This window comes from Calliopsis andreniformis, chromosome 3 (assembly GCF_051401765.1).
Source record: "Calliopsis andreniformis isolate RMS-2024a chromosome 3, iyCalAndr_principal, whole genome shotgun sequence".
Lineage (NCBI taxonomy): Eukaryota > Metazoa > Arthropoda > Insecta > Hymenoptera > Andrenidae > Calliopsis > Calliopsis andreniformis.
In genome coordinates, this window is record NC_135064.1 from 20,903,875 (window position 1) to 20,931,195 (window position 27,321).

At 42.3% G+C, this 27,321-nt stretch overlaps 1 protein-coding gene across 1 annotated transcript in view; it reads right to left on the reverse strand.

Annotated features, from left to right (window-relative positions):
• Positions 1-27,321, reverse strand: part of LOC143188610 (protein expanded) — a 105,034-nt gene that overhangs the window by 72,188 nt on the left and 5,525 nt on the right. The window contains exon 2 of the mRNA XM_076392941.1: positions 2,124-2,175. The gene's annotated coding sequence lies outside the window, so the exon portion shown is untranslated. The remainder of the gene's footprint in view (positions 1-2,123; positions 2,176-27,321) is intronic.

A 27,321-nucleotide genomic window follows, 5' to 3' on the forward strand; every position in this document is an offset into this window, starting at 1 on the left:
ATCGCTTGTATTTTCTTAATAAAGATTCAGAATGAAATCAAATTTTTAATAATTCGGAATTATGTGAATTGAAGAATTTTTTAGATGTAACATGTCAAATTTAAACCAGGCTGAAAATGATTGAAACCCTAACTCTACAAATATTTTAAGAAGATAAGGGACCATTAACTGTATTAATTCTGGAGAACTGCTGTCTTAGTATATCACAACTTAAATATTAACAAAAGTGAATACAGTTTGGTAATTATCAAAAAATTCACTTGAAATACGCGCAAGATGTGTCTGATGTGAGTTGACATATTCTACTGGCGTATCCTACTGACATCGCCGCGCCTGACCTAGCTATTGCATACCCACAGTAGAATAAGTCTCTAGTCAGACACGATTCACGCAAACTTCAGGCGTCGTCCTAATAACACAATAACTCTAAAATAAACTCTCAAACGTAATATCGTCATTCTCGATTTTTGTTCTATTTCAGCATGTAGAATCGAAAATCTACTCAGAAGACTTTCAAGAAATCCGTAGGATAATCTTTCTCCGCGTGGGGTTCCATATTCCCATCCTCTCCTCTACCTGCATACCTCTCGTGTTAAGCCTGGGCAGTTCCCAAGCGCGCACCCGCGGCAAGAGCGTGCTCGTCGTGTTTCCGTGGTTTCCGTACGCGGAACAGTTGTTCCTGGTCGAGGGCAGAGCCGAGGGAACAAGAACCCGAGGATTCCCGATTGATTTTCTCGGTTCCATGTTTAAGACACGTCGTTAATTGCATAAGTATTAGTTCCAGCGAGTGTACCAGCGAGCTAACGAGCCATCCGATGCACGTTGCACGCGGCGTCTCGGCGCATACTACAACTATGCGTGCACGGATCGACGGGCACGCGGGTAATTGAAAGGCAGACTTTACGCCGCACACGGGGCCCCTTCGATGGAAACGAAGAAACCGAAATGACTGGCTACGCGAGACCAGCCGTTTAACATCGATAGGAACGGACTGCCGTATCTTTACTCTTATTACGGATGCCATCGATCAAGCGGCATGGAACGATCACGCGAGGCAAGAAATGTCTTCGTCTACAATTTTCCGCGGCCATCTACGACGCGGTTCGTTCATCCGAATCGGTACACCCTGAACGGATGTGATTCATACGTTTCAATTATTCACCTGGCCACGACGACGTGCCCGATAAGGATAAAACCTGTTCGCATGAAAATAACTGCATATTCATTCTGTAGAGAAATTACGCGCGCTATGCAGAGTTGCGTTAACGATGAAAGGAACGGATGCCTGTCTAGTCGACGGCTGGTTCTCTCGATTAATGGAAATGGTTACGCAAATGTGCCGAGATAGCGTAAGATTTTCGACGGTGTTTTGCTTTATGTAATTCTCAATGGAATTTCGAGAGACTGATATGGGAGCGGTTGTATGGGATTGTTGAGCCTTGCGAAATGGGGCAGCTTGGAATTCGACGTGATTGTATAATAAATGGTTTACCCTGGTCAATTAATTGTGCATAGTTAGTGGATTTTAGTATGGAGAAGTAATACGAATTCGATACAAGATATATATGTATCTACCGTGATGTAATGGCGCGGTGTTACAGGGTAAGTTCATTAAATGAGATAATTATATCACTTCGTCTGTGTGTAAGACTAATCTCTTAGTCCTAATCCATTTGCATTTCCTTATTATTATATTACATGAAAAAGTAAGTATAAAAGAATTTTTACGTAGGCTTTTTTAACAGTCAATTTTCTATCGAACAAGTATAAACATTTTCTGGATGAATTCAAGTCAAAGTGGGGCATACTTTCGATATTTACCTATACAGGGTGACTTAAAACACGTGGGCATAATTAAAGAATAGCTTAAGCTTAAATGAATTACATACAAAATTAAATACACTCAACTAAAGCAACATTTCCTATACCTAACAGTTTTTCATTATTTTTACCCTTTCAATTTATCCTTAAATCTACACTCACTTGTTTTGGGTCACTCTGTACAAACAGCATGCTAGTTCCCCTTTTATCAATTAATATAGATGCTGTTAAAGCATAGCCAGAGAAAAATGAAATCAACAGTGCCCATATCCTCCCTTCTGAACTCTGCAAACAAATCTTACCTAGATTCTCCCGTTCTCCGAATCCTCCGCCTGCGGCTTCACACAGGTGCACCTGCACACAGGAACAAGGATTAGATTATGTACAGCACTCCAGCTGTTCATGGAAGCTGAATTCCGGCCAAACACGAGCAATCGAACGCATCGAATGTAAAACGTCTATGCACACAAAAAGTATCGCATTCGGAAGTACGGAAGGATGGTTCTACGTCGCGAACTGTTTCTATACGAAAAAGGTATCACGTTGTTTTCCGCAACATTAAATATTGCGCTTCAATAATTCTTCCGTGAAGAGAACAAGCATTTTGTGAAGATGTCAAGTGTATATTAAATTGGAGGAAGAATAGATAGAAAGCTTTTCGCAAGAAATTAAAATAAAATTGCAGAATAATTTTGTGCGATGTTAAATATTTTCTGTTTGATATGGATGAATTGCATTGTCGAGTTAGAAGAATTTATTTGTTGACCCTTGTTCAGGGGGTATTTTATTTGATGAATAGGTAGATATTTTTCATATTTTTTTAAAGCAGCTGAATTTTTTCTAAATTCCTAGCCATTTCTGTATCGATCACTCAGTGCATACAGTATTTTTGTTACTATAGATTTTTTACTGTATTAGTATATGTGTCTTGAAAGGAAAACCAAGAGAAAATTCTGATAATCTAGTTCAGAGATATAAAGCAAAATATATAACCACCAACACACATAGGTAGGTACATACATACACATACATCCATGTATGCAGAATTTTATCATTGGTTTTTCAGTTTATTAGACTCAGAGGGCCTCAGAAACTCGAGAGATTCTAAAATGCCACGAGGAAGTGAAGTGCGTCCTAAACCTGACCGATAGCAATATCTACCCTTCCTCTATTACATCTGTAGCTATAAAGCGCAATGACCTAAGTCCCTAATCCCAACATTTCGCGTCTCCTCGAACCCTCGCTTCCAAGTAAAAAAAACTCCTTCAATACCCATCTTCCCTCCTAAAAACCCAAACACTAACCCCCAAACCTCAATCACACCCTCATCTCAAACCCCCCGAAAACCCAACCCAGGTCCTTTCCCCTTGCATCCCCAAACGTTCCACATAATCGTGAAACCCAAAATCAGCGACCACGTCCTAAAAAAAGGGTCCCGAAGATGAGGACTTTTTCGCGGTCAGACAGGCGTTTTAGCGCACAGCGCGACGCCGTGACTGCCGACGCTCACGCACGTTCACGCACACGCACGCATAGTGGCGCACCGTGTTGGGCATGGGGAAGGGGGGCGGAAGAGGGGGGTAGGGCGGCAGCGAAGCACAGAGAACCCGCGAACGGAGGAAGGCATGTCGTGTTGGTGCAAGCCGCGTGAGCGAGTTTAACGAATCCGTCCGTGGCCGGAGAGGGAAGAGAGCGAAGGCGAAGTCCGAGGGCCGAGACGCTCTCGGCCGAGTATTCCAGGTTAATTTTACCGAGCCCTAAGGAGCGCATGCGAAGGACCGGCGAAGGATAACGCTAGCGGGGCTCATCGGTTGGACGCTGCTCGAAGCGAACGAAGGACGCCCGCATTCCACGCCGCAACCTGGTATAATACGAGGAATTGGCCGAACGGAACGAGAGAGAGAGCCGAGGAGGAGAGGGGGGAGAGAGGGAGAAAGGGAGGAAGAGGGAGAGAAGAGGAGAGAAAACGCGAGAAACGGGCGCTAGGCGGGTCGAAGAGAGACAAGCGGAGGAGGGTTCCGCGCGAGACAGAGAGGAGAGCCGAGAGGGGAGAGATGGGCCGCAGAAAAAGAGAAGGAAGCTGAGGTGAGCGAGTAGGGGTAGTTGCGCGAAGAGTTGTCTGCATCGTCCTCCTCTTCCTTCGATCTATCTCTCTCCTTTCCTTCCTACCTCGCCTCCCTTTCGTACGCTTTCCTTCGTCATAATCATCCTCCACCTTCCTTCGCTCTATCTCCTCGCTCGTTTCATTCCCGTCCCTCTAGCCGCTCTACCCTGGCCCTTTTTTCTTTCTCCCTACGTTTTCTTCCTCTCGCGTTTGTCGTCAGCCTTCCCTTTGTTTCTCTTGCCTTCTTTCGAACTTCTCGTCCTTTTTGTTTCCTCTTCCTTTCTATGTATAGTACATATAGAAATCTAGCGTGTAGTGTATACATAGTACGTACATATGCATTTCCTTGCATTTCCTTGCATTTCCTTGTATTTATATGTATAACAAGAAAGAAGACACACACACATATATTTATGTATGAATATACACACTCCCCTCCTCTCCTCTTCTTTCCTGAGCGTTCTTATTCCGCTTCTTCTGGCCGCGCGCTCCTCGGTCGAACCGCGTGCCTGCAGCGGAAGTAAACCACCGTGCGCACGCTGGTATCTCCGCGAGAGTGCATTCTGCACAGTCTCGGCCGACGTTCTTCCTCCCGTGCGCGTAACTGGGATTCCTCGTGTTCCGAGCAGCTGCAACCGTCCGCCGCGCGGCTCTCGAGTAGGCTATCCCCCGTGGCCTTTGTTTCGAAAGAATTTGTAATATTCATATCCAAGGCGCCGAAACGGCCCGAGGATTCTTCGCTTCTTTTCTTGGCAAGCTCTTAAAGTTTCAGGAGATATGGCCAGGTGGAAGGCTATCATTTGCATCGGGCATTCCTACGCGGTGCTTTTGTCACGGTTTTATTGTGGTCCGCTTTCTGGTCGGAACACGGGGATTCCTTGATCCTTGTCTGTACCAGTAGTTTGTAATAAAACTTGTGTACGCGGCGATGGTGTAGTAGAATAATTAGGCTCAAAGTAGAAATACGGTACTTGGAGAGTGCGGTGGACAAGGTGTTAATAAAATTACTGATCTATGGGCAAGTTAAGGCTAATCTAGGAACATAGGGTAAGAGTATTTACTACTGTGTATTCACCAATTACTGTGGCCCTAACTTATCGCACTTTTTATTTTCACGTGTAACAAGATGCTGCACTATTAAACTGAAAGTATTTGATTTGATTTAAAAAAATATTAATAGTCTTAGTTTACTGGTGCTACATCTTGGTATGTGTGAAGATGAGAGGAGGGAGGAAGGATGGGAAGTGTACAGTAATTGGTCCAGCGCTGCGTAATTGGCACTCTTACCCTTTATGAAAGTACATAAACTTCTGGAGCTAGTAAAATGTGCTTCTCGAATCAAACCTACTCCAATGATATCTACCTAACAACTGTAATTTAATTACTATACAATTTCAATTTCATAAAAATGTATAAAGTTCGATATAGATTTTATTTATAAATAAGCCTGTTTCTATCAACATTTTGTAATTAATTTTACAATGATTTGATACATGACAGTGGCCTCCATCAGAAATTCTTGATAAGATCATTTATAATCGTGTGAACGAGTCTGTTGCCCATGTATGGGTGACGTAGCATTCAGAATGCTGAGTCAATTATTCTTTGTATCATTACACGCACTGTAAATTACACGATACATTTTTCATAAGATACGGCCAAAGTGATCGCCGTTCATTTGAATGCAGGCTCGAATGCGTTTTCTCGATGAATTTTCCAGTCCCTTTCACTTTCTAACAACCATTTAAACTCTCCAGTCATCAATCCCATTCTCGGAAGAATTACCGACTAGCGAACGGAAAAACTGATTATCTCTGAAGCGATTTATTTCTACTAAATTATTTCTTATCTACCTCTACCAAGAAACTATCTAGTATACTTCTCTTGTATCATATTGCACACCCTCGTTAATTAAAAACATATTACACACGATGCATAAATAAACTGGATATGAAAAATTGCTTCTGTGATTCAGCTTCATGCAAGTACTAAACAGTATAATATGATGCAGTTTTTAGCTTCGATAAAAAATGGAAGAAAATTCCTTTTAAAAAAATATTGTTAGTAACCATCTTTTTTCTGTCCGCTGGAATTTATTCTTATCTTCTCATATGCAAGAACTCATAAAATTTGACAAAGGCTGTTTTCTTATGAGCTTTCCAATTATCTACGTGACTTTCGATCATAAAATAATTCACGTAACTTATATCATCATGGTGATCTTTTCAAAACGAATTCGAAATTAATAACAGAGATCGCGTGGAATAGAGGAGCCAGAGGGCTGAAGAAAGCTGAGAATGGTCCAAATGGAAGGTAGAGGCGTATACGTCGTATTATTCGTACTGTCCAGTTAGGCAGAGGAGTCCCCTGATGGGATTATAATGTGAATATAATGGCGAGCTTCCGCGCTACGCAACCCTTTCATCCCCCACTCCCGCGGTGTACGGCTTAGCCTTCCATTGAAAACCCTTCTACGCCGTCTGAGAGCTTAATCGACTATTCGGACGATTTTCTGGAGCTTAAGCCGTCGCTTCCAGACGGTTAAAAAGATGTAAACGAAAGTGCGATGAGTTTTAGATGCTACGAACTGGTCAAACCTGCTGCCATCAGTTCAAACTGTACTAATGTTATAATTAGAAAATGATTATGAGAATTTCAACTAAACAAGTTCCAGCTCTAACATTGACAGCAGGAGGAGATGCAAATGATGGTACCATTTTTTAGTAGGTACCCAATTCTGATTCTTTTTCGTATTTTATTCTCAGGTTCTCTTTCTCTAGTTCTTTTTTCCCTAGGTCCTCTTTTTCTAAATCCTCTCTCCCTAGGTCCACTTTTTCTAGAGCCTCTAGTGTACTCATTTTAGCGTCCCCTTCCATTTTTTAATTAAATTTAATCACTTTTCCCTGTAATTCGAGTGCTCTTTTCTGTTATTTAAAAATAATACGATTGTGCAATTTTTCGCTCTCATTCGATTGCAACGATCACCTGCGGAGATTCTCGATACTTCCTCCCTTTTTTTCACCATTCGATGGCATGACGCAATCCGAAATACGCATTTATCGGTATTTATGATATCTCGTATTGGAAGGCCCATACAGCAAGGAATTTTAAATCGCAAATTATGAGTCAAATTAAGTAATACCATGCTCCCTGACTGTGCACCGTACCCTGCCAACGAAACGGTTACGTTCTTCTGTAATAAATTACTTTAAACTTGACATACTGAGAACCCTTCTGTGCTGCGCTTAATTATATTCCGAATATCGTATTGGCTTACGGGCAATCGTAACATATTTCGATCACCTTGCCATATTTCTCTGCGCACTAACATAAATATAGGTAACCGAGAAATGTATCCTTAAGATATTTTACACTATTTTCCTTTTGAAGGGGAAGCACACTGTAAGTGGTGCATATTGTAATCAATTTATGCGTGTTATGTAAAAAATAGAGATTGAAAATTTTATTGAGAACCTGGCGGCGTGCTAGCAATTCGTTTAATAAAATAAAAATGAGAAATTCTGTATTCGCCAAATTCCTTAGATGATTCGAACTTGATATGGCTGGTTATCCAACAGAAATTCCTAGTCTCAAAAGAAAACAGTTAGACCCACTCTAGAAGGTAACAACTGCCCACAGTCCATTCACTACTATCACGTTAAAAACCATTACCACTACTTGCTTTCACTAAAGCCACCGATCAGCAATTAAATCGGTGAGTTGAAGAACAATTCAAGTCCAAAAACCACACTTTCAGATATTTAATCATACTACTACTACCCCATTCAAGAAAGTTCTTTTAAATAATTCTTCGCTAATTGCAGAATATTTGTGAATCACTGAACCACTAATAATGTAAAACTAAAAATGAATGAATCACTAATAATGTAAATACAAAATCATCACATACACCCTAATTTTCATTTCCCTTTGCCCAGTCCTTAGCTGTTAACAACTTCATCCCCCTTCCTCTATCACTCCATCGACAACTCTCCACCGCTCAGAAGCAGCGAAACAAACCTCACCACCCCTCGACATTTCCCCCATAACCAACCTGAAACGTCCCTAAATCATTAGACGCGTTCCCTTTTACATCTCACTCGATTTACTTTTTCCGCCCGAGGTCGCTTCGATTTATAATCTCCTCTGGTGCGCGAGGAGCTTTTTTGCGCCTCCTCTGGCCGTAATTCAAAGATCGACGCGGTCGCGCGCTCCTCGGTCCTCGCCTCCGCTAGAATAACTTACGACGTCATGCAACGATTCGACGGGGTTCGACGTTTGCACAATGGCGCGATAAATCAGCGTCAAACGTGCGCCGTTCATTTTGTTCGTCAATTTGTTGGACACCGGCGCGCGCGCGCGTCCTGGCATCCGATCCCGAAGTTCGCCGCGCGTCGCCTCCCCGAGCGTATCCGCGCGGCGAGCATGTTACGGGCCGAGTTTACTGTCATCGTAGATTCAAACGGGCTCCCCATATATACGATTCCACCGTGTCACGTAACTGGAAAGCGTGTGTGCACGGTCCCGATGCGCGGGACGGTCCGTCTTCGCCACGGTGTACCAGGGGGTTGCGTTTGTGCCTCCATCTTTCCCCGCGGTGCACCGTCACGCAGGAAACGCTGATTTATCATCGCGCCGTAACAAGCCCGCGTACATTTCCGTCTCTCTATTTACAACGCCGTGTCGCGGAGAGATAAAACTCCTTTTTGCTGGGGCTCCACCGCGCGGGATCGCCGCGAGCGAAATAATTTCAAGCGCAGGGGTGACTGGGGATCGAGGGGAGCCCTTGGCGAGTGAGAGCTAACGCGTGGGTAATTTCAATTTTCTTGAGGAAGGCGTAGTGGTGGTATGTGCTTGGAATGGGGGAGTGTGGTTCATTTGACTAACAGAGCGATGGAATAATACTCGAGGGTTTCTTGTTTTGGAGACGGTTTTGGGGGAGATGGATATTTAGGTGATGAGGTGTCGTAGGTCAGTGAGTGAGTGTCGGAGTGGGCTATGTGGAAGTTGCTTATTTTAAATGTAAAAAGTTAGGTATCGATCAGGGGTTTTGACAGGAAAATTTATATAAATTGTGAAAATGGGGTCAAGCACTTTGACTTGTGAACAGCTTTTATCTGGGTAAAAGAATATGTATTTTTCTTTAGAAGAAGCTCCTCAATACTATGTGCTATAAAAATATATAGTATCTATCCTTCAATTTGAACCTGTTTTCCTAATTATATTATGTGTAATAACAAGAAAAACATTGTAAAGAGACTTTGAAGAAAAAATTAATTTTGCAGATTATACCTTCAAGGAAGAAATTTTATTTTTCACTAAAGGTGTTGATGCTACAGTAGCAGATAGGTACGTATGGCTACTCTATAACTAAACATACACATATATCACTTGCTTCCAGCCAATTACTTCAGAGATAAAAAGACATCATTACTAACTCACTGCTACTGATTTCATTAAATCTATATTTCCATATAGTATACATACTAAGTATACTAACGATGGCATTCGAAATTCCAGACAGTACAGACATGATTCATGTTCAGAGATACCAGTGTAAACATTTCCTCATTCCATTAAAACGTAGACCTATTCTATGTAGAATCTCAGTATACGATCTAATGGAAAAAAAATCAATACAAAAAGTGGAATTGTATGCTTTAAAAAATAATAGGAAACGATCACATGTACCAGGAAATACTAACTTCAGCGCTGTTTGTTCGCCAAACGAAATTACACGTCGGTATCTTATAATCAAAATCAAACGTTCTCATGAATCATGCGAGAACGTTATCTAGCATTCAGTAGCATGCAAATACCAGTCGGTATGTTAGAAGTAGAGCATTCTGTATCAGTATTCTAGTCGCCAGAAATATCTAAATTACAGGAACGACGAAATAGTCGAGACGAGATTTTCTCGTTTTTAGGGACATTTACGCTCCCTCCTAGGAACTTGATTGATCGAGCAGCATAGAGGCAAGAGTGAGTGGCCCCATTCCAAGCGATTCCATTCCATTCCGTAGCAGACCATTCGATTCGGTCGTGCCGAAGGAGTACATAAGACATTATGTAAGAGCACTCACGAGAGCGTACCCGCAAAGGTGATTCTGAAGAATTTCGTGTACCAATCGAGTCATTTGCCACGAGAACGTACCGCAAAAACGATCTGCCTCGCTCATTTGTCTTCGACGATCTACCGATAAATCGTTGACGCTCGATCGTGAAGACATTTCAAGGCTTCGATGATTTTTAATAGAGAACTGTTAGGCTGAGCACAAGATACCACTGAATCATTTAAATTTAATGAATAGTAAACTTATGATTATTGACAGTAATTTATGTCTTAATCTCTTGTGTTTCATCTGTGGCTATCTTCGTTACCGAGGAGCTTAGTTTCTTTTTTCTTCAGATAATAAAAATGGTAAAATGTAAATGGTAAAATTCTCTCATGTTTGAGAGAAATTGATGTAGATACTCCGAGAAAATTTATTTGACATCTATAGATATCACTAAAGAGAGCTAATTCTACTAATTCCTATTTTCATAAATACCTACAATTAGAAAAGTGCAATATAATTAGATATTTGTTTCACCCTCCAAGTACTACAAAATGTATTTAGCTTACAATAAATTAACAATACGTTAATACAGTACCTACACACTTTAACTTTAAACTATTTGAATATATATGACTTTCATATCTCATGACGATAACTCCCAAGATTTCGAGCCAAAAGAAATATTCTTTCCTCGTCAGATGGTATCGCTATGCCAATCCCTCGACTTTCCTCCGATCGCTGGTAGTCCAACCCAGCGTAATACCACGATTCACCTGGCAAAGGGTATCAAGTAAGAGTGTGAGAAGATCTATGAAAGGAATTCGCTGGAAAGTGCGCGATGGAGAAGTTACACACCTTAACGGATACTTTAGAGCGCGAGCGGAACTTTATGATCGTAAATATTAAGAACGAACTAGAGAGACGTTATCGCGATATAAAGTATCGTTAAACTGACGTGCATTACTAACAAGCACAGGCTGATAACTGTTGCCGTAATCGGTTGTGGTTATTGCCAGGACGCCGCTCATTTACGACATCGCGTAACGTTCACCCTTCTTCTGGCGAAACGATAAAAGCGCAACGACAATCGGTCAGATGCACCGAGAAGGGAGGAGACTTCATGGCCCTAAATAAGCAGCATCCGAGACGCGTTAACCTTAAAGCTCTCCGTATAATTAAGTACGAATTAAAATGATACGAACCGTGAAATGAGGGTAGTTGTAATTGGTCCAACAATGGGTGATTAATTAAAATCCTCGACGGGGGGGGACAGCCGTCGGAGAAATACATTAACATCCCTCCAAAATTTATCGCGTCGTATTAGCATAATTAAAGCTGGATAAATGCTTAAGCAAGCCCCTCCTGGGGAGATGAGAAAAAGGGTAGAGGAAGGGGGCATTGATAAGGGTACTAATGTCGTGGAGAGAAACGAAAGGATGGATTCCACTAAAAGATAAATAAAGATAGATTGGCACTACAAGACAAGTAACTTAAATTATCTATTCTGCTAGAAGAACATAAATGATTTCCTAAAAAATGAAGGACAGGACCTAAAAAAAAAAGCACTCAAGATCACTGTTGTCTTATCCACTCCAAATAGAAAAAAATAGTGTCGTCCAACATTTTCATACCAAAAACTGTTTCCTATTATATATATTGTCGTTATCAGAGCTATGATTTCACCAGGAATATGCCTATAGCTCGCGACGTTTACGAGCATCGAACTGCGAACACTCCCATTTAAACCCGCCCATGGATTTGATAAAGGCTCTCGGTTACGATACCATAACGTAAATCACCAGCATACCAGTAACAATTCCTCATATCGTAAGAAAGCAATAAATGCAGTTTGTAGAGCGACCGACGCACCGGCGAGACAACGTTCGCATTCTTAGTATCGTATTCCTAATGGAGGGACGTATAACAACGTGAATCCGAGATACCGAGGGAGAGAAAAAAAGGTGTGAAAGCTGGTTACTTCATCCATTTTCCACAGAGCCCGTATCTACGCCATATACGGACACCAGGCACGTCACCAGGAATTTAGTATAGCCGAGAGTGAACCTCGGTGACGCACAAATGGACTCGCGTAATCTGCGTCAGCAATGCTGCCCTCCTCAGAGCTTAATGCACTCGAGGATCGTACGCCTCGAAGCGGATGGGACCCATTCATTGTTAAACCCTTCTGCTTATAGGCCCCGTGCGACGAAATACTGGTCTTGGGGTATTTGATTGGTGCATGATGAAACTGATGGTAATTAGTAGATTAAACACGAGTTTAGGCTTTTCACTTTGGGTAACTATCGTGGATGATTCTCACATGGATGATTCTAATAAATGCTGCATTACTTTTGGTAATTTTATTATAAGGGAGTGATTCTAATGTTAGCTTCTGATGAACCTGTGGTAGGAGTGCTTAATCTAAGGGGAACATTGATAAGACAGTATGTCTTAGATTAACTTACATTAAATCCCAAATTCTTTTGACTATCGTGGAAATGACATGCATATATAGGTCCTAGGATTAATAAGCAGCAGATAAATATTGGTAGTTTGCTACCCAAAATGAGACCAAACATATTTGCTAAGCGAAAGTTACCTGAAGTGTCAATCGTATGCTTGTACTACTTCCCAACTCGAGCATTACTACTGGTCTACTATTTAACACGTTTATCTGCGGTTTTCTAAAATTAATAATAAATAAAATTGACGTCATTAGCAACGTAAACTGAAATACTAATGATAAGTGTATCATAAAATGATGAAATATTCATGTGTTTTAGTTATACATCATTAATGAACTGTACCATCTAGTAAAACTCGGTATTTCCTAATAGTAATAAATAAATGCAATACTATTTGTGGTTTCACGTGCACCAAGCCAATAATTTGGGCCAATAATGGATGTCCATATTTACAAGCGTCGCGAGAAAACGCTGCCGTAATTAACTCGATGCACCCAGAGGTACACGCATCGCGTTCCAACGATGCAATACTTCAATTAGTTGAGCGTAATGCGCGCCTAGTAGTGAAATCAACGAACGAGGCGTAAGTGCCTCTTAATTACTGGGTATGTACTGGTACGCAGATAGCGATATTTCAAACCTGAACTGTTATGCGATTCCCGTGTACAGCGGGAGCTAAATGGGAGAGGTCGAAGAATTCAGAGTTAGGGAATTCGAAAAATTCGCAGTCAACGTGAATTCGTGAATTAAATTAGAATAATTAGGAGTTTTTGTTACAGGAACGATGGTGATTTACTTTCGTGTTAATTGCTAATGTTTTAGACATGTAAAAGGAAACGTATAATTAAAAAAAAAGGTTTGGGAAAGGAATGCTAAGGTGTGATAGGAATGTTGTAAAATCAGTTAGCAATGGAAATCGATAGTAAAGTAATAATGGAAATTTCTGAAATATTCTTTGCATTGGAAATAAACTCATAAAAAAATTTGACGCATGGGATGTATGACATAATATATTATTCAAAATTTTATAGTGCTGAAGTATTAAAAAATAGTATGCTTATACTCTAAATAAAAAATCTTTTTTTCTTTAGTCTTGCTACCCATAAAAAGCTTCCTCCCATACTTTTACAAACTGATGGGAATAGACTATCCAAGAACGCACATTAATCATAGAATTATACTACTTTTCTAGGAAACAACTTCTCTGGAACAATACATTCCTCGAAGATACAATTAAACGTGATGTCACTAGGGTCTGAGATGACTACAAAACCCACAGATCTGGACCGTGTGTCCCTCATTAAAAGAACTTTTTCGTATAGGTCTTCAAAGAAGAAACCCTAGCTCCCTGCTAAAATGATCGACTTCACAAAGTTCGAAATTACGACCTAGACTTCTAGCTTCCAAATGGGACCATGATATTTTCTTCTGGTGATTAGGGGGAGAGAAAAAAAGAGGACTGAATTTCAAACCAAATATTAATGTTAGCTTCACCAGTCTCTCATAAAAAGTATACCCAATACCCCATATAGACTTATACATACAGAGTAAATATCTCAACTGTATCACCTGAATTTTCCTGTAAACTATTTGTTGTACGCAGAAATAGGTCCCAGAAGCATAGACAAGAAAGTACCAACAGAAAAGCTACCAAAACATTACCAAAAATCTCCCAAAGGCTACCACCAGAAAAGAGCCATCTACGCTTGGACTTCACAGAATCTAAATACACGATTCCACAGAATCGTCAGTATTTCCTGTTGCACGTCCATAGAGAGACGTCGATTGGCATCCCGTGGGCGTCCACTGATCAGAGACTCGAGAGTCGAATTAAATCGCTGGTACGCGTCCTGGCGAGGGCCGAGAGAGATCATAATTATACGGCGGGGCCCTGGCGACTATTTTTGGGCCGCAACGGCCGCGGGCGAGGAGGCAGTCGTTAGTTTGATAGTTCCCGGACACGGCAGCCATACGGTTAACGTGTAACGACGCTCCGTGCCATTCGAGTTTAATAACAGACGCGAAAGCAGCGGAGAGCAAGGGAAAAATGAGCCAGACGACAGTGCGACGCCGGGTAGAAGCCACAGGCACGCAGGTCAATCCAGCTCCGAGGGACGAATTCCTTCCCTCTGTCTCTCGACGCCCGTGTCGTCTTCCTGCCCGACCGCCTGACTGACTGCCTGCCCTCAGGAAATCAGCCAGGCATTACGTGCCTTCCCTCGGACGCATACCTCCCTTTCCTACGCGTGACTACTCCCTTTCTGCCTTTCAATTACGCCTGCTCCAGAACGCTGCTATCGGGACAAGGAACGGAGAACCCGAGGGATAATTCGTTTCGACTATTTATTTTCGTGCCGATTACGCCTCGGCTGGGTTTCTGCTGGGAGATGCTTCGATGGATCGACTGGAATTTCTTTCCTTGGCTGTGGGTGGTTGAAGAATGTGGGGGGAGGGTCTTCAGAAATTTGAATTTTTGGCTTTTAGTGATGTGATTGAGGCATGGGATTTATTAAATATTAAAAATTCACCTTCCCACAAAGATCTATATAACTTCATCTGAAATCACCAACCTTAAACCTAAATAACTAATTCCCAGTCTCTCCAATCACTACATAAATAGCTTCTCTCAACTGATCTTCAATATCTCAAAAAACAAAACGAAGAAAGAAATAAATTGCTACTATAACAATTTAATAGATAGATAATATTTCCAGAAACAATTCTGAAGAGATTCCAGGATCCTGATATCTCTCAATGTACATCCATAACATCCCACGAACGACTTAATCGAAGCCACGTACTCCATGGTTGGACAAAAACGCGATGCGTCGTTAGCGCGTAAGGAACGCTAATTGCGAACCAATAGCATCAATAAGGGGACGACGAGGCTCGCTTGATAAAACGATGGGACAGGATGCGTGAAGAGGCGGGAGGGCAAAGCCACGGTCCACGCCTAGGAAGCTGGAATGCGTAAAGATAACTAAAGATCGTCACGACGCGGCTGGAACACGCGTGCACGCAGGCGCGCTCGCTCGCGTTGCATAAGGCCCCGCGTAATGGGCCAGCCAGGCCTCGGTGTGCGCCTGTCGCGTAAAGTATAAGGGAGTTATGCTCGATTATGCTTCGTTGGCCGTATAAGTGGCGCGCATGCGCGTACATTACCGGGGAAAGGTTGTGCTACACGCGTGGGCGTTGCATTCGCGTGCACGTGCGCACACACGCTAAGTAGACACCGATAAATTGACAGATAGATATAGCCACTCTATCCGCAGAGTGCGCTCGAGACCAGATAATCGCGCTTCGAAGCACGCTGCATCGCGCGCGCGAACCCATGCGGATGTTAATTAGACTATGGACGCCTGGCGTGGTGTAAACGCACATTAATCGGTCTGCTGGGAAAAAGATGTCGAGCAGAACGCGGCTGACTGCTCGAGATAGCCGAGATAACTCCACCTGGAGTTTTGGAATCTGGGACTGCGGTATTTTCATCTTGCGTCGTGGTCCCATTTGGGCAAGTGACATTTTTTATCTTTGGGGTATATTTTTAGGAGTTTTTCTGATGCTTTGTGCGCTTTATTTTATGTCTGGGGAATGGAGATCTCTGATCGATGTTGTGGTAGATGTGTGTACATTAGATTTTAGAGAGTAAAATATTCCTTTTTAAAAATTATTGTTTTCAGTTCATGTGAAATGGAATCAAGTGACAGGGACCACTGTTCAAGTTGAATTTATAAGGTGAGTCACCAGTGTTAAATTTCAAAAAATGTTAATTCCAAAATAGGTATTTCCTCGATGCTCGACTTCCTCTAAGCATCTAAAATAAATACAAATATTCCCTATTTGTGGGGCTCACCATTATAGAACAGAATCTGAAGTTAACATTTACGTGGCAAATCAGCTGCTCACACATGCAACCGATCTCTAAACTGATCCCAATAAAAAGAACGAATAAACCCAAGCAAACTCGCGCAATATAAACCTCGTCCCACCTTTGAATCCTCCACGAGTCACGTGCGCGAAAATTGAATCGTTCCCTCCTTACCCACATTCGCCTTATCAAGCGAAATCAATCAGAATTTCAATCAGGCGTAAACGTGATTTCGTGAATGAATGTCAAAGCACGACGCCGATAACGGGAACGATTTCGGCGTTCCTTCGGTCGAGCGATAGGTCAGGTCATAGCCATCGCTACGGAACGTGTTATCTCACGGGCCCGTGACGAATGACACAATGGAGTACATTGACACTACGTGCCACGCTATCTGGCAGTATCTCGCGCCGTGGCTGCGCGTATAGCCGGAATCAACGTGTGCACGCGCGCGCACGCGCGATTCTCGTATACACGCACGCAGCACGCTGCGAAGGTGGAGGTACTTTCACCAAGTAGCCAAGTTCCACGATGCACGCCGATAGCCAAGAGCAGCCCACTTTGAGAGCTGCATTCCGAGTGCATACTGCACCCTGTATCCAGGCTCGGATTAACACCGCGGAAGACCCGACGTTTCCTCCATTTCTCGCGGCTTTTCCTTATCGATACACTTCGTGGCTACAGTGAAACCTTATGGCACTTTATACTGAAGTATTTGAAAATTTATTGACCGACAAAAGAGTGGACAATTCGAATGTCGCTATTGGCGATGTGATCTGATGACTTTTTTTTTGTTTTTTAATTTTGAAATCGTCTGTGGCGATTGTATCATTAGGAAAGTACGGAGATAGTGGAGATAATCGAGAGACTGTTGACGCATGCGGTATGCAAGAAAAGCATTTCCGCGGTACATTGGCGCCGCATGTCACATTATCATTTTAAGACGTACGTGTGTGCGTGTAGAACGGTACGACACTGGTATCTCTATACTTTCACCGGCTACCCAAGTTTCCTCGATACCCACGATACGTTCGAGAGGATGCTACGAATATCAGGCATGAATATTTCATGTATCTTACGGTCAGCGTCGCCGAGAACCTCTTAATTTCTAGCTATGGTTTTTAAATCGCTTGTGTACTATGCTCTTCAGAAATCCTGAACCGGAATCAAAGAGGATTTTAAAAAGTGTAGACGTGAAATGGTGAAACTTGGAACAAAGGTAAATTAATAAATAGGTACTCTAATGGTAATTGCTATCAGGAGGATTTAAGTACCTATAGATTAAATAGGTTATACTAGGTATATAACTTAGAACAGCTTTTAGATGGTCGTGGTTTTTGACAAAAACTCCGCTGTGGATCATTTTCAACTTTAAAGCATTAAAGAATTACTTACGTACAAATATAAATAAAAAGGGATCATGTAAATGCATTGGTATTACTAAATATCTATAATCTGTAGAATAAGAAGTTTATCTGGAAACCCTCCGAGAGTTGGCAGCACTTATCTTAAAAACTAATAGCATTATAATTGTTACTAGCACCCATTACAGGATTTCCAATTAAACAGATCACCCTGTATATCTCTTAAAACCTGTCACCCCAAAATTCCCCAAGAAAAACCACCCACAACAGAGTCTCTTTTAATAGTACTGTTGAGAGCTCAGAAATTGTCAGGGAGATGACACAGAGACAAAAAGACTGCTCAGTTCACTGCAAGTAGTATAATAGTAATAGGTGTGACCAATTCAGCCAATAAAGAAAAAGCGTGTGTGCTATCTTCATATATATTTCTGCGGAGACAATCAGGCTCACTGACAACTCCTGAACTCCCAACAGCACTTGAGAACTGATTAGAAACAATCACCAGCTCTGTTCCTCCCCGCAGGTTTCTCTCGCCAGAAGAAAGCGAACCAAGAGTCCAGGAGCGGACTTTCGATCGCGTGGCGTCTTCCCGCTAGTCCAGCACTTAGTGCCACGCGCGCCCACGCGATCCCGCGCAAAGGACGATAATGGCGCGTTTAAGCACGTATAAATTTCGCCGTATAACTTCGCGAGCTCTCCATAGGGCGCTGGAGCACGCCATTAATAACCACGCTGGGGAAAACGGCTCCAGGGCACTGGCAATGAATTTTCAGAAGCAGAAGAGACAGGTTCTCTCTCTCTCTCTCTCTTTCTCTTCCTTCCTCAACTTCCACTACGTGGGTGGATGTCGTCGCGCGGACGTGCTCCGTCTACGTTGGCTGAATTCGAAGGCGACGTGGTATTGGCCTCGAGAGAGCTGGGCCCGATCGGGCGATCGTTGGATGGTCGAATTCCCGTGCAGGGGGACCACGGGATATTTTTAAGAAAGCTTCGGGCCATGGAGAAAGCAACTGCCAGCGAGGACGTAACGGAGCACCATGGAAATTTATTCGACGCGTTCAGTGGCCTACGCGACTCTCGATAACGCGTAACTACGGCTGACTCTAGTACTGTTGGCGGCTCAGAAGTTGTCAGTGGATCTGATTGGCTCAGGAGAAAAATATGTAGAGATGGCACACATGCATTTCCCTTAGTGGCTGAATTGGTCACATCTATTACTACTGTCTGCAGTGAAGTGAACAGTTCTGTTGCCCCTGTGCCTTTTCAATGACCACTTCTGAGCTCCTAACAGTACTAAAGTTGGACAGGGAAGGGATTTTCCCTTTCTTTAGGTATATTGTTTCCTTCTACACCCACCACCACTTCTTCAGGCCTAGCACCCTTTAGTGCTGCAATCTCTCCTTGATGTATGTAGGGTTTGTGTCCCAGGAGAAGTCCCTTGGAAAGCATTAAGGGCAATGCTTTCCAGGAGACTTCTCGTGAGACGCGAACAACACGTAAGTAGAGTGGGCTGTGGCGAAATGAGCGACAAACCACGAACCTATCGCATTCACCTCCATCGAATGATGTTAGGTAATTCTGCGGCTATTTTGAGGCGTATCTGAATGAACGAACTTACGTGGATATTTTTCTTTTGTTTTGTTTACACATATTCCTGTAGCTCAGGTGAGATATGAGGCTTAGTGTTGCTGGACTGGTTTATGTTATGTGTTATGCTTTATATATCACCGAGAGTCTACCATAAGTGCTTGAAGTTACCAAAGAAGTTAAATTGATAGACTCAATGGAACAAAAATCAGAAAAAATTGATGTCGATGTAACTATTGTAGATATATCTGCAAAAATAGGCTTGACTGATTCAGGTTCTCAGAAATTCATTCATCGAAAGCGGAATGCTAGCAAAATACCCACTACTACAACACCCACACTCTACAGATATTCTCTAGGAGAACTAAAGTCCTTCCAAAAGTAAAATATATATCGATTCATCTCCTTTCCCCATTTCAAATTTCTACATTATTAAGAAGATACAGTACAATATTCGGTCAAAACAGTGGAGCCAAAAAATCAGCCTCCCACGTAATCTCAGCATCAACGCGATTACACGATGCGATTACGCTGTTCCCGAATGTCACGAATCTCCTCGGAAGATCGATCGCGCGCATCCAGTGAAGAAGAAAGGACAAGGCGACAAAGCGTGTAACGCGTTAAGCGGATTATGCCTGCTTTGGAACGGATTCGCGCTGGGAAGAGAACCGTTGCACGAAACGACGCCGACGTTGCACACACGTGAAAGTTCGCGTGGTAGCGTGCCATGTCGCAAACGTAATACCTGTACACGTGGTCTAAACGTAGTCGAACTGGGATGTACATAGTTTCCTTGTTATAACTTCGTTAGTACATGTATGATTTGCGGCTCTGCGATATGAGACAACGAGACAAAAGTTACCATTTTTTTATTTCAGACTACTGGTGATGTGATGATTGAAGGTTTGCAGATGAAGTGTGAGGTGAACTTGTTTTGTTGGGTAGTCGATGGCTAAGTGTGGTATAGTAGTGGAAGTATAATAGTAGTATACCTACTTGAGGTATAGAGGTAGTATACTAATAATATAGTCGTAATATTGTTGCAGACAGTGATAGCATAGTAGCTCTATGCTTAATTCATCTACCAAATATACAAATTCCTGCCTCCACACCACAATAAGCGCATAAACTCGTTTATTTCTTTAATCAACATGACTCACGCAATTTTGTCTCATAACCCTATATACTTACTATGTACCTGAACTATTCAAAGCCATCAAATATCATCTTCACACGCTCTCAGTTACATCTCTCACAAAACAAAACTAAGCTACCAGAGCACCACCATAAATACCATCATCGTCAATGTATAACCTCGCTACGAGGTAACCATACGCAAGGAAACACTGTACAGTCTCATCTCTTTAAACACTCGAATCACAGACGACAGCGAACCACTCGGCATCCCCATTTCCTGAAGACACGCGTTGCCCCCCGCAACAGCTGACTGCGCGACATCAAGAAAAGCGGAGCAGAGGAGCCTCGACGCTCCAGAGTCGAACCCGTCCCGCAGCACTGGCTGCATTGTGTCCATATATCGGTAGAGTCTCGGGGCAACGTCGCTCGTAGGCACGCCGATGTTGACCAGGCTCGCTCGCAAATCGGGTACAAGGTAAAGGATTCGCACGTGAGTGGCGTTCCAACAGCATCGGGTTTTATCGTGGATCGTACCGCGGCTTCATTATTCGTTTCTGGCACGTACGGGCATTCACACCCGTTCGAAGCCACGATCCGCGGGCCTTGCCAGCGGGTTTCTTTCCTCCGCGCGCGAGAAGCAGAACGAAGAAACAGAATCCACGACGATTCCCTGGGCCGATCGGTGCGCACGACGCGGCTGGGCCCTCCCCTAGCCGCCTCGCCACTCGGATGCATAACGAGTAGTTCTCGCGTTCCTTGCCATTTCTACCCGAGAAAGACGCGTACCTTCGCGGAAAGGATCGGTTCGAGGCACGCGGACCATTCTGTTGCCCGATGGATGCTGGCGGAGGGATATTTTTATCTCGGCTGGGGCCATTGTTCACTGCTTACGATAGAGGGGACTTTATGCCCCCGATCGCTCATGGACGAATCGATCTGAAATTGTAATCGCGACGGGACCGCTCTGACCGTCGATCGAGATCGAGATCGCTTCACCGATGGACTCGAAATGCTTCAGATGCCCCGTGATATGAAGATTCGAGGATCGATCGAAATTACGCGATCTTCGGGGTTGAATTATTCATGGGGGTTCGGACGACAATGTGAGGGCCAAAGTAGATGTGTTGTACTATACATGGGCAACCTTTCCTAGGTCGGGGGCCAGACAAATTGTTAAATAAAACGAATTAATGTTAAATGAATTAACACAAGTTGCTAGTTCATGTTTTCTACCATCATGGATCAGACATACTTCAGTGAAGTAGATTAGGGCCGAATTAAAGAAATGGTGAGTCGGGGGTTCCTCACATGTGCTATATGTGCTGTTAGAGTTTTTGGAGAACTGAGTTTGGATTTGATTCTATTCATTAGAACGAGAGATCACGCCTATGGATAAGTAGGTAATAGTACATTTCTGTAGAGAGAAATATTTCCTGTAGAATAGGACGAACAACATAGGACTAAAAGCGGGAAATGATAATTATGTAAAAAAATCTGTTATAACATGTATGATTAAAATTTTTTAAGATCTTCAAAGTAAGCTGGATCATTCATATAAATTTCAAGTGATTGATACTCTTCCAAGCTATCACTAATCTTCAGGCACAGTATCAACCGGTAGCCTTTCTACTCTCATTAGCATGGTATACAGAGCGTTTCTTAACTCACGCGTTTCATGCAACCGAACTATTCCACATCCAAGATAACAGTGCTAATGAAAATAGTTTTGTACTAAATCTAGTACAAACTCATTCTCAAATTGTATCACTACGTTTCACCCTACAAATTGTTAAAAAGAATACGAGTTAAGATCTTAATTAAGATCTAGAACACAGAATTTATATTCCCAGAAACAAGAAGAGGTATTAAAAGAACTTTCTCGGTTAAAAGTAACGATTAAAAAAGACTCAAGTTCCTAAGACAGTATCGAACAGGAAAAGAAAAATCGTTTTGCTTATCGGAGAAATAATTCGAGTGCATTCATCTTCACGACTCGTTGCACAGGATCACAGATTGATGCTGCACGTTGGATCGAATGAAACGAGAATAAAAAGCAGAGGGACAGGAGGGGGGGAGGAGAAAGAAGTTCTCCCAACAATGGAATGCCTTTAAATATCCCGTTGGAATTTTCGTAGCGGGCGATCGCGATAAAAATCGCTGCACGTGCACGCGCGCGGCCGCCCCAACTGCAACTCACAATAGTGTCGTTCTATTCTGTGACCTGGTCCTGCAAGTCAGAGACAAGGCGTGGAATTGTTCGGAATAACCTTCGTGCGGTTTGAGGTCCGGCTGCAACGTGACCGTGAAGGTCGGAACACCGCAAGCCCTTCGCATAAATTCCTTTCTATGGCACGCTCTCCCTAACTTCGCTCGAGAGGAGTCGTGCTCCTCGACGGGAATATCAATGATGGTACCACATAAATTGAGAGATTCTTTCGCGATCCCCTGCCTCTCGAGGACTCGTCTTATCAAAAGGAACGTGTTTATAAATTATATCACTCGAACGCTCTTGTCCAATTATTTCATACTGTGCGTGCTTTATACGAGACAGCATTTACGTTTGCTTTTCGTATCCTTTCAGATCAGATCTTTTAGAGAATGAGTTATAATTTACTGAGAAAACATTTTTGAAAAAATTTGCTTGAGTAGAGACTGATAAAAGGTTGTTCAATATTTTAGATGAATATTCAGTGGCAATAATGCTGGATTCCAAGTCTGCCTCTACTGAATCTGATTAATTTTACATGACCCTATAGTAGCAAAGAAAATGTAGCTTTCAAAATCCAAAGTAACAATACACTTCCACTTTCCCAAAGTGTTCAGGAGATCAAGAAAAGACTCAAGTCAGGTACATTTCAATATAACTCAGACTGAATCCTAGTTGTCTACCAAAGGTCACACTCAGCCCCTGAGACTCATATCTCACATTCCCGGCGCAGTAAAAAAATGACCAATCAGCGTCATAAACTCGTAAAATTGATTTATATACGCTCGTGTAGCTCCTGCTCGTTAAAAGAGCACGTTGCAAATGGTCCAGGGAAGAATCGAGGATACCTCTCGCTCCCATGGAATTACACGCGCGGTTTCCACGCGAGCGAAACCGCGCGAAGGAATCCCGTGTTCGTAATAATTCGGACGTAAATAACGAGACGCGGTGGAAAAGCCACGGGACGTAAATTCAATCGAAACGCTCAACCTGAGCGCCATTTAAATCAACGGAATTCCAGCGTGCTCCGTGGCGGGAGAAGCTGCTAACTACCAGCGAGCCTGCGCCGCGGCACCGTCAACAATCAGCGCGTCTCGGGAACGCGGGAAAAGGAAGGGGGCGAGGAAAAGCAAAAATGCAGGAGGAGAGAGATGCTGCTTCGTAACCTGGCAATAAATTATAAATTGTGATCAGCCAGGCGGTGCTCGTCGATGCATTATGGATCGTGCACCAGGATTATACAGGTCGAACGCTAGTCGTCTGGAAATCCTATGTTCTACATAGATAGAACAGTACTACGTTTGCTGTTTTGCATTTCATACGGGATGGGGAATCTAGAGACGTATACGGGGTGGGTCAGGCATTTGGGACAAGTTGTAGTTTCTGTTGTGTTTAATTAGAAGAAAAATGTGAGAGAAAGGTTCAATTCTATGAAGTTGAAAAGTGTATACAGGGTGGACTAGACACTTGGAACAAGTTGTACTTCTTGTTGAATTTAATTAAAAGAGAATATTGAGAAACAGGTTGAATTGTATGAAGCTTTAATTCTCAAACTGAAATACGTCTTTATATTTTTAGCTTTTCTTGGTAGAGATAATATTATATTCCAGAGAAGTAAGAAAAAAAATCAATTTTAACTATGACTGTATCTTTCTTAAACTCTACAGTGCAAGTGTAATCTGAAAATGTATCGTACTTTTTTTCTAGTAGAAATTGCAGACTACGTTTATTTGTTTGATGAAAATTCCATTTCCAATAAAGAGAATAAGTCATCAGTGGGCCACAAGGCACCGAACCTTTTAAGTAGAATGACGTGTTGTCTTAAAGCTTAAGTTAAATAGAAGCTAAAAGCAACGCGTTTATTGCGTAGATAGTGGGATTTAATATGGAATTCCATTTACTGCACGCTGTAGCTTCGATACTTTTGCATGTGGCTCTGCCTGCAAGAGTGATTTTCTACTACTTTATATTAACGCACTTCGTATCAAACATCTTGTAATGCAGGCAATTAAGCTGCACATGGAAGACCAATATTTCCTACTTAGCTTGAGCATTAAGGCGATAAATGAGTCAAGTTGAAAAGGAAAGAATTTGAAAAATTCTAAATTGCTGTTTCTGATAAAGAAGTCTCATAATTGTATTGCTCTTTCATTGAAATACAAGATATTCAGATGCACATTTTTATCGGCTTCTTATCGCTCAGAGTGTGACAACTGACGCATGAGGAATGCACAAACATTTTCTTAACGTTTGTTAGCATTTTTTATCAATGCATTCTTGAAACGTTTTTTACGATTTTACGAAGAATTTGGTAATGCCTGTCTCGTCCAAATAAAGACTAATGAATCATAAGCCGTCGCAATTTTTGGTATCCAAGACTTGCGTATATTTACAGAGTTTATAAATTACCTCCTCCTTCTCTGTTAAACATTCCACTGTCAGATAATGTTTCGCGAATATTTACCTTCATTCGAGAGTCGAATTTTGTTTTCGAAATGTCTCTACATTTGAAAAAAATTCAAGATGCAATGACGTCGACGATTTTCTGTTTTTTTTTTTTTTCAATTTAAGCACATCGCTAATTCGAGACTTGTTGAAGTCTGAGCCTAAATAAAAAAAAAAAATTCACAAGCCCTCTATAAAACAGGATCATTCTCGATTTCTATCAGCACACCCTGTGCACAGCGAGTGCATGTAATTGCATTTCCCACGTGGCCAGGAGGGCCTAAAGAACTGAACGATCGCGCAGGTTTTCGAGCGAGCGATTCGAAACGGTGCAAGCGATGCACTCTCCTCGCGATCCTCGTGTTACCAGCGTACACGGGCTATGACTCATCGCATCGAGATATAATTATGATAATCGCAGACACCCCGCGAGCGCGCGATCCCGCGTACTCGTTGCGAATTTGAGAAGAGGATGCGGGAAAAAAGGTGACTCTTTTTTCTGCAGGATTATTCTTTGAATTTTGTTCTTTAAAAGCAAGTTTTGAAAATATTCAATTAATTTTGTTGATTTTGCACTACATAGAATTTTTTATACTATACATTCATGTCTTATTTATACTAAATATTTTATAATAATAAGTTGAAGATCAGAAGATTAGTTTTCTTAATCTCATTTGATTCTTTGGCTTGAAGATTTGTAAGTTGCAAGAAATTTCAATCTATTAGGAGAATTTTTGAAAATTCCAAGTGTAATTTATGAACTTCCTTTTTATCAAAATAGCAGATTAATACAAAAAGAAAAGACTTTGCAGTTCCCAAGAAGAGAAGAAGAAAAGATTAAAGTATGCTCTTTAATTTTAATAATTTCATATTTGCAACCCTTTTTCCTACAGACAGTAAATCACCAGACACCCTCCAAATCATAGTGATAAATCAGCATAGAAACCAGCCATGATCCAACAGACGTATAAGCCACCTTGGTCGCTGAATTATTGATTTCATTGTTGGCGACAATACCGAGGCAACAGAATTGCCCACTAAATCAATCAAATCAACAGTAGTTTTCGCAGCAAAGACGAAAGGACGCACTGCATACAAGAGCAATAATAGTTACCGCGATAACGTTGCGTAACGCAGCGCGATAGAAGTCCAATATTTACGAGCGACTTGCACTCAATTAGACTTTCATTTTACGTGGTGACCCGCGAACTAGAGATACCGGTTTTCGGCAATCGATCGAACAAATTTATCGAACGCCGCGTTTAGACAATCGATTAGAAGCGTGAAATAAGAAAGAGAGGGTAAACGAAAGAAAGACAGCTCTTACGTAGACTATCGAGTATAGTAAAGAGAGGATGGACCAGAGTCCTTACATAACCATGAGCAATTCTAACGAATTTGTGCTTTGACGTAGAAAGTGAAAACAGGAGTGCCTATTTGGCAGTGGTCATCGATGACGCAGGGCTAGCAGAAGGTTACACATCCAACAAAGATGAAAGGACGAGGAAAGGGAAAGGAAGGAAGGAAGGAACGAAGAAGAAGAAAAAAAAAAGAAGAAAAGGAAGACACGGAGAGCTGGTTCCAGACTTTATATAGAATCTGGACTGCGCGGCTACCGACCACCATCTGTCGTCCGACTATAGATACTAATCTCCAGCGCTGAAGAGATAAAGGACGAAGAGGGAGATCGCGCTTTGTCTTAGCCGCCCCTTGGCATTCCTCCGTTCGAGGCAACTCCAGCTTAAGAATTATAATCACCCCGCGGTATCCTCCGAATATTTAGACCCTCGTAGACAATTTTTACAGCTGCACGGGAGGGGGGAGAGGCTGGCCACGGTGGCCAGGGTACGAGAGGAACCGGGGCGGAATCGACCTGAAGAGGGAGAGAAAGATGCAGAGAGAGAGAGAGAGGGGGAACAGAAGCACCTGCGCGGCGTTCCGCCTTCGACCACATTCTTTGTGATTTCCTTGAGAAAAATAGCTCGGAATTCTTGACCGCTTTCGGGACGCGTGTGTACCTGCGCACACGTGTTCCTGCACCAGCGCAGGTTCTAATAACCGTGAACAGACGAAAGGATCCGCCGATGAGAACAATCGACCCAATTTCCATAGCGAAGAAAATTTTCTGATCGAAATTTCAAGCATTCCAAAGTGATTAACTCCACTTTCTGATTTTCTTTTTCTTTTTTCAATTTTTGGGCCAGAGCATTTGATTAATGCTTGGTCTCTTAAAAGGGCAAAGTGGATATATTCATCACCACAAAT